Source organism: Chaetodon trifascialis, chromosome 4 (assembly GCF_039877785.1).
Source record: "Chaetodon trifascialis isolate fChaTrf1 chromosome 4, fChaTrf1.hap1, whole genome shotgun sequence".
In the NCBI taxonomy this organism is placed as follows: domain Eukaryota; kingdom Metazoa; phylum Chordata; class Actinopteri; order Chaetodontiformes; family Chaetodontidae; genus Chaetodon; species Chaetodon trifascialis.
The window spans coordinates 17,542,309-17,556,508 of NC_092059.1; the positions used below are offsets into that span (position 1 = coordinate 17,542,309).

Here is a 14,200-nt window from a genome sequence, read left to right on the forward strand (position 1 = left end):
GCATAGGATGTAAAAGGTAATACAAAGTAAACCTTTGTAATATAAAATAGAATATCTTACAGCATAGAAAAGAACACAAAACATTGTCATGCTCATACCTGTTAGTTGCCCCCAACAAACAAACGCGTAGTTGGCGTTTTATTTTGAAATCCAAACCCGGAATACAATTTTTACATTTTGTGTAACTTGACAGCTGTCAGAGAGTTTTTTTTTTTCTTTTTCTTTTTTTTTTTTTCCTTCTCCTCCCAAACTTTTCTTACCTTCTTGGAGAGTCATGTCAGTCTCAGTGTGACTGGGCGGAGAGAAGCCAGAAGGTAAGAAACAGCCCGAGGGATCTATTAACGCATTGATACGTATTGATTAGCTAATTACATCCCGACTGATCGACTCTGTGAAAAAACGACAAAACCATTTAGCCTGCGTGTGTTTCAGTTCGGAGCTGTTTCACGGCGTTGGGCTGAATTATTGATTACAGCTGATGTTATTGTCTCTGCAGCGCCTGTAATAAACTCTTTCCACACACTTCTAAAAAGATGTTTCTAATGCGCAGAAAGCTTTTAAGGACTTTTAGTGTCTACCAGTAGTGAGTGTGTACTCGTTGTGCTTTAGGCCTGTAGCCTTTTAAACCTCCATGAATGTTTCCAAACCTGCAAGAGAGACTTAAACTTTATATTAAAGTCATTCAGGATTTCCACTGTGTCCATTAAGGCTTTTTATGGACCTTATAAGTGACTCTAAGACTTTGTCACTCCTATAACTGTTAATGTGGCTCTTTTTAATCATATTTGTAATATTAAATATTTATTTTGGACCCTATAGATCACTCAAAGATGTCAAATATTACATTTTTATTTTTTATTTTTTTAAGAATCACCTAATGGTCCTTCTCTACCCTTAAGATATCTTAAAACTGGTGTCGGGTGTGATTGTGTGATCAGAAGCATCTATTTGATCTATACTCTCTGATATGGATCTTTCCAGCTGATTGACATAATGTTGTGTGTTTGATCGTTGCTCCTCAACTCCACTGAAACCAAGTCAGTGCACATTTTCTCTTTCTTCTTTCTCTTCTTTTGATTCCGTTCACTTTGTGGCTTGAACAGTAAATCCGACTCGTTCTTTGTCTCCTTCCTCCCTCCTGTTTTGCTTCACCCCTCGAACACTTGCTTATAGCTGTAGAGCAGATATAGAAGATATTATATTTACTCAGATAGTGTTGTGGGTGAGGCTGCTACAATGGATGGAAATCCCCCCCCCCCATTTGTCAGAAGTGTTGAGCCCCTCCTCTGGCTGGTCTCGTGTCTGTTATTACTCTGTGCATCATCTCGGAGCTTTTCATCTGTGCTGTTGGACGTTCGTTCAGATGTTGCCTCGGTCGCAGTGTCTCAGCAGACATGTCTCTGCTGCTGGTCATGTTTCATCTGATGGACCCTGACCTGCAGAAAAGGTCACATCTAGATATTTCTAGAAGCTGCAGTGAAGTCTGAAGTCTGATTTGACACATATACAGTGTCAGTCCTACAGTCCTAGGCATCAAAAAGCAATAATGCAGGGAAGAAGTAGTCAAAATCTGACTAAAATGTGTTCCCCCCCCCCTTCCCTGGGGATTGTGGGAAACGCAGGAGATCACAGCCTTACATCGAGACTCCTGGAGTCCGTTTAACATGATTGACTGTCGAGCTTTGGCTGTGCTAAAGGATCTGGTTTGTTGGTTGCTTTGCTGAAACTGAGGCGTCAGGTGTTATCTTCTTTTTGGATGAATCCGCAGCTTCCACTTTACTTCCAGTGCTAAAGCAGGAAGTAGACCTTAAATAAGTGTTTCTCTGCCTAAGCTTAAAGCGGCTGTGATCAATATTAGCAATGTATGAAAGGATGACGGTGTGAAAGAGGTTGCTTATAGTGATGAACTTGGAGAGAATTGTCACCTGAATCTTCAGCTGCGCTCAGCTTTATGGAGCTTCAGCTGTGTGGTCGCAGCAGGCAGCTGTTTTCAGTGAAAAGGCTTTATAAAGTCTCTGTACACTCACCTGCTCAGCACCAACCGGCCAACACACACCGTTAACGACTAGATGGTGAACACAGTGGAGCATTTACCAGCTAAAGAGCCAGATAGTTCCCTCAGGGGTCGGTGGAGACCAAAAATAGAGCTAAAAGAGAGTGGATGTACCACTCAGCAGGTGGAGAGAAGCGAAATGAAGGATAACGTCGCTACATAAGCAGCAGTTTGCTAATGAGTTGCTGTATCAACTTAAAGGCCGTGACAGCAAAATAAGAAGAAACTAAGAAAGTACAGACAGAGAGCAGCGTTTCTGTAGGAAAATACACCACACACACTTGTAGGTGGTCATAAGCAGTAATTAAGAGGATTACTTTTGTATGAGTCTATACATTTTTTAGGAAAATCCTGCATAGTGTACCTTTAGCAAACAATGTTGCTGAAACCCTGGATTACAGGGATTTTACAGAATCGTCCAATACCATTGTTGTCTCTGGTGATAAGGTGTGTCTGCAGGTGGAGTGGAAGGTTTTCTCTAAAGGAAGCTACCACCACGACTTTATGAGTTATGAGTGAGAAAAGATGGATGTGGCTCCAGCAGTGCTGCAGGTGGACCTGAGACCGAGGGAGGTAGAGCTTTTGTTGATCCAGACCTCACCTATGCTCGTGAAACCTGAGCAGTGACTGACTGTTAGACTGCAGATTGTGGCCGGAATGATTCACCTTTACAAAACACGCGGGGGTGAGTAGAAGTAGAACCACTGCCCGTACATGTTGTGTGTGTTCACACTTCAGGGTTTCAGAAAAGGTAGATTAAATGATTCAGCAGTAGCGTGGAGAGAAGGGGGGCGGTCTATTGGCGGGTTTGGGAATAATCATGGGAAGAAAAACAACAAATATTTCTGAGAAATGTCAGGATGTCGAGGCCTCTTTGTTGAACGTCCACGTTAGCGTCTTCTTGTGAAATGAAACAGAAATTAAACTTTTTCTTAACTGTATTTTTAGATAAAGGCCGTTTCTTCATGTGTTTTGGAAAAATAACTAAGGCAATGAAAAAATGCTAAATATTTCCCTAATTGATAAGCACATGACAGTTTACTGTACACGGATGACATGAGGCTGTAAACAGAAACTTGTGCTGTGACGGCCCTTTAATTTAGTGTTAATCTCATAACAACCCTCTGCGCTCTCTTGGGCCAAACTGGCTTTCTGCAACAGGACCCTGGGGTTTGACTTACGGCTGCCGCCTCAAAAATAGATTCTCTGTAAGTTTAGTTAGAGGTGTTGTTAGGTCAGTGTTACACTCTGATACCTGTCGTGTCACTTCTTCTTTCATATAAACTTTGTTCCTGGTCAGTGCCTTCTTGCCTTGTTTGCACCTTGGATCAGAGGGAGGCCGGCGTGTTACATGAAAACTGAATTATGTTTGGATCTGTGCTCGTCCTCACGAGTGCTGCCGCTTGATAAAATGCATGCCGTTGTATTTTTAGCTCGATTACGAGTGGCTTTAATTTTAGTGCCTCAAGTCTGAGAGTTATTCAGTTCTCTGCAGTAATTTAATGCAGTAAGGAAAGAGAAACCTGGACTCGCCGGCCTTAAGCTGACTTCAGGGAACTACAGTCAAAAACAAAATCGGCATGTTCTCACAGGTAGTATGTTGGTTTATGGTCCAGAAGAGCAAACATATTAGGATTTAATCGCGACAAGCCTCCACTCTGAGCTCAGTCACTGTCTCCCTCTTTTACACAGTTGATTCTGTCACAGCCTGTTTTGCGGGACAACAGTAAATGATCAAAGAACTGTGTTTTATACTGAGGCAGCGTGTGTGAGGTAGCTTTAACTGTGCCGGATGGGAGCCAGTAAAGTGCTGTGCAGTGGTAGCCAGTGTGCAAGAATACCATCAGTGGAGCTGTGATGGATGAATAGATAATGTATTAATGTAATATAGTATAGTTTAATACAACAATCATATAATTCTATAAAGTAATACAATAATGCTAATAAGATGAAATAAAACTGTGTTTTCAAGAAGCACCGCTGAGCTGAACTGAGCACAGCTTTAAGAGTCATGGAGCCTGAACACAGGCCTGCGAGGCGGCGTTGGTGGAGGCGTGTTGTTTCAGGTAGCAGTGAGTCAACACAACGTGAAGGAAGCAGAGTTGGACTCACAGATTAATGCTTATGAAGGCTTATCAGACACCCAAACCCTGCACAGCTCTGTAATACCAACAACTCTGGAAACTTATCACAGCACTAGTCTTATCTTTTGTCAAACGAGGTAAACACACATGGGCTCTTGTTACAAATCGAATGTGTGCTTGCATGCGTTTGATTGGCCAATGCAGCGTTTGCAGTGATGCAGTGTAGACCCCCCCCCACTGCATCAGTGGAAGTGCTGGAAGGTAATTAAGTATGTTTGCTCAATTCATGTACTTTAGTGCAGTTTTGAGGTACTTGTGCTATACTTAAATACTTCCATTTTCTGCTACTTTGCAGCTGTTACTCCATTCAGCTCATGTAGCGGTTGCAGCATTACGTTTAGTTTCTTTCAGAGGACTCAATGGGAGGTAAATGGTAGGCTTACATTTCAGATTGAAATTTGAACATGTGATCAGTGAAGCAGCGTTGTGACAGATTACCCAACAGTGTAGAAATCAGTTAAAATTAGCTCCATCTGGACAAACAATAGGAGTATGTTTCAGTGTATTTCTGTACACTTCTTCCACCGCCGGTTGCTGGACTGGCCTCATTCATGTGACTGACAGGGCTGCGTATGTCAGTCTGAAAGCAGCCCAACACTTCCAGTTAAAGTTCAGAGCCCTTGTTTATTAGTTCAAGGAGGAAGCTTGAGTCAGCTGTTTGTTTGTTACTGAATGCTAAACTGATATCCTCTGATTGCAATCCCAGCAGCGATTGCAGGACAGTTTGAGCATATTCATTCTCTGCTCTATGAAAGTCTGTGGTTTGTTTATGATTTTAAAGGTCTGAGGCAACAATTAGTTTTAAGTGTCAGGGCTGCATTGAAGCCGGGAGCAGAAGGCTTTCATCATAATTAGCAGGCATTCAGGCTTTGGAAATGGAAATTGCCACTTTCAGCTTCACGGAAGATCGTGTGATTGGAGCGGCTCTCCAAATTGCCCTTGAAAGGAGGAAAAGCTCGTCAGAAGTTCAGAGTGTTTGAGACAAGCAGCTGCAAGTGTTCTGCACGTAGTTTTAGTTTTTAGGGAAAAGTTGTGTTTATTTGATTTTTTTTTCTTAGTTTACCATTTTTTGTACAGTTATTTTAAAACAATGGCTCCAGAGTTGGCGTCAAGCTGCGTAGCTGGACAGGAAGTGCACTGCACACAGCAGAATAAAATAAATAGGAATGAAACAAATATTTAATAGTCAAACTAAGGCTGCTGTGGGGAGAACGATGCTGTGTGGTCGCAGGAAAACGTTCAAGAGCGGCTCTGTTGCTCATAATTTTATTTGCTCTGTTAGTCTGGAGGTCATGACTTGTACAACTCAAGAAAACAATGAAGGTGTTTTTGAAGTTTCAATTTCTGAAGATTGAGTTTGAGTTTAATTGTCGTCTCGTGGTTTTGCAGAAATCTAACTGAGCCAGTTTAATTTGATAAGGTTGAATTTGGTTGTCTGTCCATGTCTGATCATTTTAATCATGAAGTCCGTCATTTTGGCCTTTGAATTCAATCAGCAACAACAGGATTACTTGACAGACGTCTCAGCAATACTCAATTATCTCAAACAACTGTTGAGATATTCCAGTTATGATCGTAGTGTTTGATCATTTGAGACGAAGACCTTTTAAAATAGAACATCTCAGAATCACGTTCATTTTATCTTGAGATAATGAGGTAATAACGGTAAGTTGTGATAAGGGGAAAACTGATGTCGATCTCCAGATCAGCAAATACTTCCCAGACCATCATGTGGTCTGCAGTTTTACTGATGGCTGTAACAGGAAAGTAAAATGAGCAAACTGTCATTTTGCTGAGTGGATCTACAGTCAGCTCTCACATGAGGCTCTTGCATACATCAGCCTAATGTTTTAGTGCAAGCAGGATGGTGTTTGGAGGACAGTGTGGCTCATTGCGGTGTTTTTAGATAAGAGTGGAGCTCTATGACAATAAGGGAAATAAGATATATCAGCCTTAGCTACACAAACAATATTTGTCAGTAGGATCAGTTCCAGGTTGGTTTCACAGGATCTCTTCCATTAAGAAAATGACAGAAGATCACCAGTTTTATGCTTTACAATGTTGCAAATTACAATATATAATGTTACACCAATGACCTTATCTTGAATCTCCATCAGTGGTCTGTCGGTTGTGACGTCACGTTACGGCCCATTTGCCCACGAGCCATCGGTCACGTCTTCTGATGTCTGTGAAGCACACAGGTGAACAAAACAGGACTATTGTGTGAGTTTGCAGGATTGTCAGCGAGGTCTACCGCTGTGGTCCAATCAGACGCATCTCCCCGCTGCTCGAGACGCTGAATGAAAAAGCACATAAAAACACCCACGTCAGCTCAAGGACTGGCAGAGGTCGGCAAAGAGACACTCGTCAAGCTCCGTGCACTAACATCAGGCTGGGTAAACACCAAACTATCCAGTTGTTGGTGAATTTGTTTTCTCGACCAGACGCTGATCATGATTTATGTCTTATGCTTCATGGTGAAAGTGGCAGACCAGTTTCAAGACCGACCAGACTCTTGTGGCTCGAGCACCAGAAAGGTCAAATTCTAGCTCTGTCAAAACTGACCGCTTCTCTGTGGAAGAACCAAACCACGGCTGCTTTTAGAAACACTTACTGCATGTCACTGCGCTGCCACAAACCTTTGAACCCGATTTTTATTTTTGGATTGAACAATGAAAGTGCTGTGTGTCACACAAGGGAGAGAACTTTGAGTTTGTGGTTGTATTCGATCTTTCTCTTCACTGCTGCTGCCTTCGAGTCTGGTGTCTGAGAAACCTCTCTGAGGGCACAACAGAGCGAGGCCTTGAACTCCAGTTTAAAACTGGTTTCCCAATTTCGTCGCAGCACTGAGATCACCTCTGTTCGCTGGCTCATAATGGAACAAATGTTGTGTTTAGTGTTGAGGTGCCGGTGGAAAGCTCTCCTGCTCTATGACGTCATAAGAAAAGGTTCCAACGCTGCTGTGTTCAGTTCCCACTGCAGCCACACAGGATGAAAACCACCTTTTATATCTCCATTTTATCCCCGTTTTGCATCTAAATGAGCCATTTTGTAAAACATTCAGTTGTTTTTAGGAAAATGCTGGTTCAATATCATAGATCCAACTAATGGAACGTGAAATTGATTGGCTACTATTTTTATAATCGATTTTAATTGATTAGTTGTTGCAGCCCTAATAGTGAGTCGTGTGAAGTCTTTGGTAAAGGGTTGTCACAACTGTTAATGTGCAGTTGTACATGTTAACACATTATTTGAGAAAGGTTTTTGGTTCAGATGCTCTGCAGCATTTCTCCAGGTGTGCACTTCAGGGTCTTCAGACAGCTTGTCAGCTTAAACATTGGTTTTTATTGCTTACGCTTGGGGGAGGTGGAAAGGTCAGTGTATCAATGAAAAGAAAATGTGACAAAGTGCAGTGGAAAAGGATCTGGCAATTAAACAATGACGCACACGAAGTGACTTAAACGTCCAGTGGAGAGATGAAAAATGCAAAACAAAGCAGGCAAAAACATCCGATCTGTGTGGAGTGATGAGGAGGCTGTAACCTTCCTCACATTAATACATGACACAAACGCAAATGCCGGATTTCCATCATGTTTTCTACATTCATTTCCACCATTTGAATTTGGACTGGAGCTCTTGTAGCGCCACTTACTGCTTACCTTGATGAACCAACTCCTTATATTTGCATAGTGGATGCAAACATAAAATTTGCAATTTCTTTAGCCAGTTTTTCTGAAAATTTGGTTATAATTTGCATTACAATTGGATGGAAACTTGGCAAGTGAAGCATCAGTAAATGAATAACCATTAATAAAGCCATTAAGTACAACTTCTAAATCCTTTATAAAGGGTTTCTCATTAGAAACTGAAGGTAAAACAATTGCATAATAAACTCTAAGGACAGGATAAATTAATTAAATAAAGTAACAGACTAAGAAGACTTAATGAAAAGAGTCTCTTTTGCACTTTAGATGAAGTCGCTCAGCAGATTCTCAGCGTCATTATGTAGATTTCAGTTTCGTCATGCCTGGCAAACATCAAGTTTCCTCTCAGTGCGACTACAGGAGTAATGACCTGCCCAAATCTGAGAAGCTAACTGAATCAGTGCATGATGGAAAACTGAATTAGAGCCCACAAACATGTATTTTCCACAGGAGCAGCTCCATGGTGAGGAAGGTGTGTTCTCAGGAGCTTTGGGAGAGATTTCAAAGCGTTTCAAAGACCTACATACATCCAGTGCCTTGTCATTACACCGGGCCTCTCCATCAAAGAGAGGCTGAACTGGTATAATTTCCACCAGTGAAGGAAATAACATGATAATAGACACATATTTCAGTTGTTTCTGGGCAGAAAGCAGCAGCGGCTGACATCTGGTCTTGTTCTGTAGTTATGAGAATCAAACATCTGGAGACTCGTTGCTACTGTTGTGAAAGAGACAAATGGGTCATGGTCTCATTTTAAACACAAATCTGTGGACCTGATATCTAGGTCAACTTAGAGAGACTTACACTGCTTTATTTTAGTTATTTGCTTGGCAAGAAAACACAGAAGAGCTGAAGTGATTAGAGAAAAAGGAAATGAGAAAAAAAGACAAATTTATACAGTCGAGATGGAAAATTCAGTTCAGGCTGCTGAGATTTGAGCCAGATATGTGTTTAAAAAACAGCTTCTCCAAAGGTTCACTGTGTTGTGCTGAAGCGGGCCTGCACAGTTTGTGTCTCACCATAGAGGAAAAACAAGGTGGTCCAAAATGCAATGTGACATCAGAACTGGAAACTGGCTAATTGGGGAAAACTGGATTTGTGAGGCCCGCTTTGTTTAAGGGAGGGGCAGCCAGCCGTCGGCCACGGGACTGTCTCAGCCTCAGCTGACTGGATGCTGCAAACAAGTTTTGTGAAGCTTGAGAGGCTGCAAACATTATTATTTCCAGAACATACAAACAAATATATAATGCTGCTATTCCAAGAATTCTTTCATGTCCAGTCATGACAGGTTGTTGGTTCTGTGGTTGTCCTTGTTTACTGGATGCCAAACCATAATGCAGTTTTCCCAACAGATGCAGAAAGAAGCTACTGGCACCCTTCATCCCTCAAGAGAGAATCTATACTGAGATATTTTTACAGTTGTGAGTGATTTTTTTTAAAGCTAAAGAAGATAAAAACCTGGATCCAGACCTCTGAATCACTATTAACATCTCTCGTGTGTGTCAGCCGGTTGGAGCAACAATCACAAGAGTGTCTTAGTAGTCTTTTGATTGTCAGTGAAAAATGATCTTGGCAAGTCACTACTGATTAGTTGGTTAGGCCAAAAGAGGACCAAATACCCCCCTCTAAACAGGAAATGGGATAACATGCACGCAATGTCAGAAGGACTGAATTCAGTTGAAATGAAATGGTTATTCAGTTTGACTATCGCGTGAAGAAAACCACTGATGAAAGCAGGAAAACAGGCAGATCTGACAGAGAAGGATGGACCGGATGTTTCTCTGTTTGTTCTTTGTTTGGATCTCCATTATTTTCCACAAAGTGGCTGCTAGCTGTACCTGTGGTCCATGCGAAACAGGAACAATAAAAAAAAGACAACAATCAAAGTCACATTGTGTCAAAAGCACAATATAGGACAAAGATCAGTAAACAAGTGAACTGCCTTTTCACAGGAAGCTGTCCCAGAAGCCTCCGACCATGGACACAAAAACAAAACTGTCACATGGCATAAAAAAATCCAAAAACAGCAACAACGAAACATCTGGGTGAGACTCATCAGCGGATGCTTCGGTGACGCTTTGAGCGAGGGTCTGTTAGTAATCTGCCTGATGTCGGCTGGGAGCGTATCATGAAGAACAGTTCTCGTCATGCAGTTTGTTCGTGGACTCGGTGCTAGCAGACATGTTGGCATCCGTTCACAGGGGCCTCCTTTTATCTTTCACGAGAAGCTTTATGTCAGACTTTAAATCTGAGCAGCTGCTCCTCAGCATCTTCAGATCCACTGTGGGAGCCTGTAGCGCTCTGCTGCCAGACTCTTCTTCTCAAAACTCACCAAGTGTCGGACTTCCCCAGCCACTTCATTCAATTGACTTTGTGACATTTTGAACCTGAAAACAGTCTGGAGAAGGCAGCGGGGAGGGGGGTCGGCGTGGAGAAAACAACGAGGCCTCACAAAACTTTTCGAAAACAGCGTCGCCACCAAAGAGGCATAATGCCTCATTGTGGAGGCTGAATGTGGCTGATTGTTTTTGCTGGAGAATCTGGAAGGAAGAGGGAGGGGGGGCAGGACGCATGTGATGTTTGAAGTCAACCTGAAAACATAGATTTTTGTTCTGGAGACGTACAAGACGCTAGTGAGTGATTTACAGTAAGCTGAAGAGTTGGGAGACAGGAAACGGCGTCTTGATGGCAGAATCCTGAAAGGTGACAGGCTGTCACTGTGTGTGTGGGACCTTCAGAGGACACACACACTTAAACACTCCAGTCCACGGCCCAAACTGATAACATGTTATCTAACCTCAGTGTGCTGCATCATGTGATGTCGGCCTCAGCTGCAGGATGCTGCTGTGTGTGTGTGTGTGTGTGTGTGTGTGTGTGTGTGTGTGTGTGTGTGTGTGTGTGTGTGTGTGTGTGTGTGTGTGTGTGTGTGTGTGTGTCACACTGGCTCTATTTATTCAGCTCTCAGTTTCTGCTTGTCTTCTCTCCGGTGTTTTCCTGCTGCCTTCAGGAAGCAGCTTTCAGGACGGCCCGATGGGTTTCCTGGCAGGAACCCCCCTCACTCCCCCAGTTCCAACAGGGAGACAATGGGAGGTCTCCTACAAGGGCATGAAGGGGTTGTGTGTGTGCAGTGATGAGGGGGATTTATTGGGGGAGTAGTGGGCTTCCCTTCAGGAAACTGCAGATTTATCCCAGCAGCAGAGAGGCCCTCCTCTGCGTGTGTGTGCACTTGTATTTCTGTGTTTATTAGGCCTAAATGTCCTCACAAGGATGAAGACATGAAAGAAATCTTCTCCTCGCTTCTACTAGAGATTAAGTTCAGGATTAGCAGTTGGTTTTTGGTTTAAGATTAACTGGGATGAGAGTCAGACACAGTTGAGATACTGTTTCCTGTGTCAAACGATAAGTTGAGGTCCAGAGTTCGTTCTTGAACTTGGAAACGCAAGTTGCACAACAGTCTCACCCAAAGGTCCATGTAGGAGCTTTTGATCACATGATTTTCACTCAGGATCATTGTTACCAGTTGTCATGGAATCGTGGATGTTGGTGTTTCCATTTTTCTGACCACTTTTTGGCTTCTTGAGAAGTTGAGAAAATGATCTTAGCTCGAGGTTCATTGAGTACCTGTTCATCTGCAGATGAAGGTCAAACAGTATCAGATCAAAATCTCCAGAAAAGCTACTAAACGGATCTTGAGGTGAGATTGAATTTGTTAAAGACAGAAAGCTTCATAGTTAAATAAATTAAATCTTGTCATAATGAGTAAATTGTTTATGGCTGCAACTGATGACTGTTGTCACTGTCAACTGATCTACTGAATAGTTTCTTCCATTATTTAATTAGTTTAGTTTATAAACTGTCACTTTTTTCCTTTTGAACAGTTCAAACCCCCAAAATATTCAATTTACTGTGATTCAAAACAGTGAAAAGAGGTAAATCCTCAAATTTGAGAAGCTGGAACCAGCAAATGTTTAACAAACGATTATATCCGCTGTCTAAATTGTTGCCAATGACGTTCTCTTTGATCAGCTAATTTATAAATCCTTTTAGGTCTAAAACTGTCAGAGGATGAGACTGGAAATGAGATCAATGAATGTCCTCACAACTAATCCTGATGGGTATGTGGGTATGTGTGGTATTCATGTAGAGGTGGGGGCCTGTATTTGATCTTTTTATGTCTGCCTGTGTGTGTGTGTGTGTGTGTGTGTGTGTGTGTGTGTGTGTGTGTGTGTGTGTGTGTGTGTGTGTGGGTGGGTGGGTGTATGTGCAGATTTCTGAATGGGTTTTTCTCATGTAAAGCAGTCGGAGAGTTAAAGTTGCTGTCAGTGAGAGAGGATGTTGGCTCTCGCTCCCCCCTCATCTGTCAGATCGAGCCTCTTTCTCTCTGTGGCTTCTCTTCTTGGGAAAAGGGTGGCGGGGGATGAGGTCACTGTTTGAAAATATGGCTCCGAGCCTCGAACCAGCACAACATTTCCTCTTCCATGAAGTGGACTGAACGCAGGACAACCCAGCCCTCTCCTCAGCCATGAGTCTGCTCTGGTCCTCCTCCTCTCGTCACATGTTCCCGCTGAACCAGAGGGGAAAAAACAGTACATATCATATAATCAATTGAAAACAGTACAAAGACAATATATTTAATATTTTACCTCATCAGCTTCATTGATTTTTTTTGTAAATATATTCTGAATTTGATGCAGCAACATGTTTCAAACAAGTTGGGTCAGGAGCAGCTAAAGACTGGGAAAGATGTGGAATGCTCCAGAAACACCTGTTTGGAACATTCCACAGGTAAACAGGTTCACTGGTAACAGGTGATGGTATCATCATTGGGTATGAAAGGGGCATCCTGGAAAGGCTCAGTCGTTCACAAGCAAGGAGTGAGCGAGGTTCACCACTTTGTGAACACATGACTGTAATATGATTTCATCTCAGTCATGCACTCGCTTCACAAAGCTCTGGCTCTATTTTACACCTTTGGGTGTGAGCTGCTGCAGTTATGATCGCAGCTTTGTATTAAAACTGAATCAAGTAATTTGCAGCCATGGAAATTCAGACGTCTCTGGCTGTTCAGTCAGTCTGAAGAACAATGAGGTTCATCTGTTCACAATAGAGCCTTTTCAGGCATTCACTTAAATTAGGTTGGTATGACCACAGTCTGTAGCTGTGAACATCTTTGTCTGACTACAGGATCCTGTGACTCTGCTTGTGTGTGTGTATTTTCTGATGTTTGTGTGAGTATAGACACTCATATGTTTCGCAAGTTTGCACTGTGTCGCTGTTGATGTGTGTGCGCACTCATGTACATGCTTTATGTGCATTTTTGTAATTTTGTTTTTGGCTTGTGTGAGTGTTATTATGAGCGCTGGCACTCAGTGGTTTCTGTGTGTGTGTGTGTGTGTGTGTGTGTGTGTGTGTGTGTGTGTGTGTGTGAGCCAGAGACTTGACAGCGTGGCTCTCAGCTGCTCAGGATTCGGGGTGTAGAGGGAAGGAATGCAGCTTCTCTGTAATTTGCTGTCTGTCATCAAATCAGAGAAAAACAGCAACACTTGAGAGGAGCTGGGGGAAGAGAGAGAGAGAGAGAGAGAGAGTGTGTGTGTGTGTGTGTGTGTGTGTGTGTGTGCGTGCGTGCGTGCGTGCGCGCGCGCGTGTGTGTGTGTGTGAGCGAGGGTAAAAGAGTCATGTGAGGAGGGTGAGGTGAGAAAGAAAGAAGGGGAGATGAACAAAATATGAGCGAGTGTAAATGAAGAATAATGATGAATGAAAAAATCAAGAGAACAGAAGAGAGAGTAGATGTGGGGGTGAGAGTAGAGCAGAGATGAACACACCTGAAAACATAATCATGTGACCATTCATGTACACTTTGTGTCAGTGTTCGGTGTTTTCATGTAGGCTGTTGTGATGTGAAAAAATGCAGAATTTAACGCCACAACAGCTGCTAGCATAGACAACAAGGTTAGCAACAGCTGTAATTCATCATCCATGTTGACTTCACCACGAGAAGCCAGAGCTCATAGATGCATACAGGCTGCATTCAGAGCTGTAAATATGAAGGGAGTTGGAGCTCATGTTCGTCCTCCTGGTATTTCTGTTGCTTTAGTTATCCTTGTTCACCTTGCTTCAATCAAACTGGGTGCCATGCTGGTTTGGTCACATTGTGAACTTTTCCCTTATTCATAATTTGGTCCATAATGTGGCTTGTTAGAGGAGGAAGACTGCTATATGTTTACAGCATCGTTGCGCTGCTTGTTGATCTTATGAGAACAAGTTTATGCAGGTTTAACCCTGAGTGTGATTGTTCCCAA

The 14,200-nt window shown here is 42.6% G+C and overlaps 1 protein-coding gene across 2 annotated transcripts in view; it reads left to right on the plus strand.

Annotated features, from left to right (window-relative positions):
- Positions 1–248: 248 nt before the first annotated feature.
- kank3 (KN motif and ankyrin repeat domains 3) overlaps positions 249–14,200 on the plus strand; it is a 28,829-nt gene continuing 14,877 nt past the window's right edge. For both annotated transcript variants that reach the window (XM_070961878.1, XM_070961879.1), the window contains exon 1: positions 249–314. The gene's annotated coding sequence lies outside the window, so the exon portion shown is untranslated. The remainder of the gene's footprint in view (positions 315–14,200) is intronic.